Source organism: Coregonus clupeaformis, unplaced genomic scaffold, assembly GCF_020615455.1.
Source record: "Coregonus clupeaformis isolate EN_2021a unplaced genomic scaffold, ASM2061545v1 scaf1772, whole genome shotgun sequence".
In the NCBI taxonomy this organism is placed as follows: Eukaryota; Metazoa; Chordata; class Actinopteri; order Salmoniformes; family Salmonidae; genus Coregonus; species Coregonus clupeaformis.
Window position 1 is genome coordinate 22,593 of NW_025535226.1, and position 706 is coordinate 23,298.

Sequence of the window (706 nt, forward strand, 5' to 3'; positions counted from 1 at the left end):
AGGTATAATCTGCCAGGCAGGAGAGTACTTTAGTAGTTAACATTATTGCGAAGGTTTTGGAAATTCTACAGAAGAAGGTAATAGCAATCGAACGCCACACAAAGGGTAGAAGCGACCGCACACATGCACACAGACAGGGATTCCTGAGCCGCTTCAGAAAGTTCATGGAAATACGAACTCACTGATGCATTTTTGTCATGTTATGATTGACTTGGGCAAATGAATGCAAAAATTGAATAGATTTAGTTGATTTATAATAATAAATGTTGAAATTGTTGAATGGTAAGGGATTGTGATTCGGTAAGCAAGCCAAAGGGAGAATGAACGTCAAAATCAACATAGGATATGCCCTCTTCCCCCCCACAGAAAATATAATATATATATATATATTGGAAATGAAGCAAGGGTTGAGCTAGTTGGTAAGTGGATAGTTTGTGTTTCAGAGTGAGTGATAATTGACTATATAGTGTACCAAGAGTTGTTCCTCGCTAGGACATACCAGCCGAATACGCCGATCCGTCGATTCGGAAGCAAGAGGGGGGCCAGGCAGTATTGGATGGGAGACCGCCTGGGAATACATGTGTGTAAGCAGAAGGTGTCATGGAGCAACTGGCAATAACAAAAAAGATTGTATTGGATAAATGAGTTTGTGTGTGCCCGCCCGATCAAATCAAATAATGGAAAGGAGAAAATATAAGTAATGAGC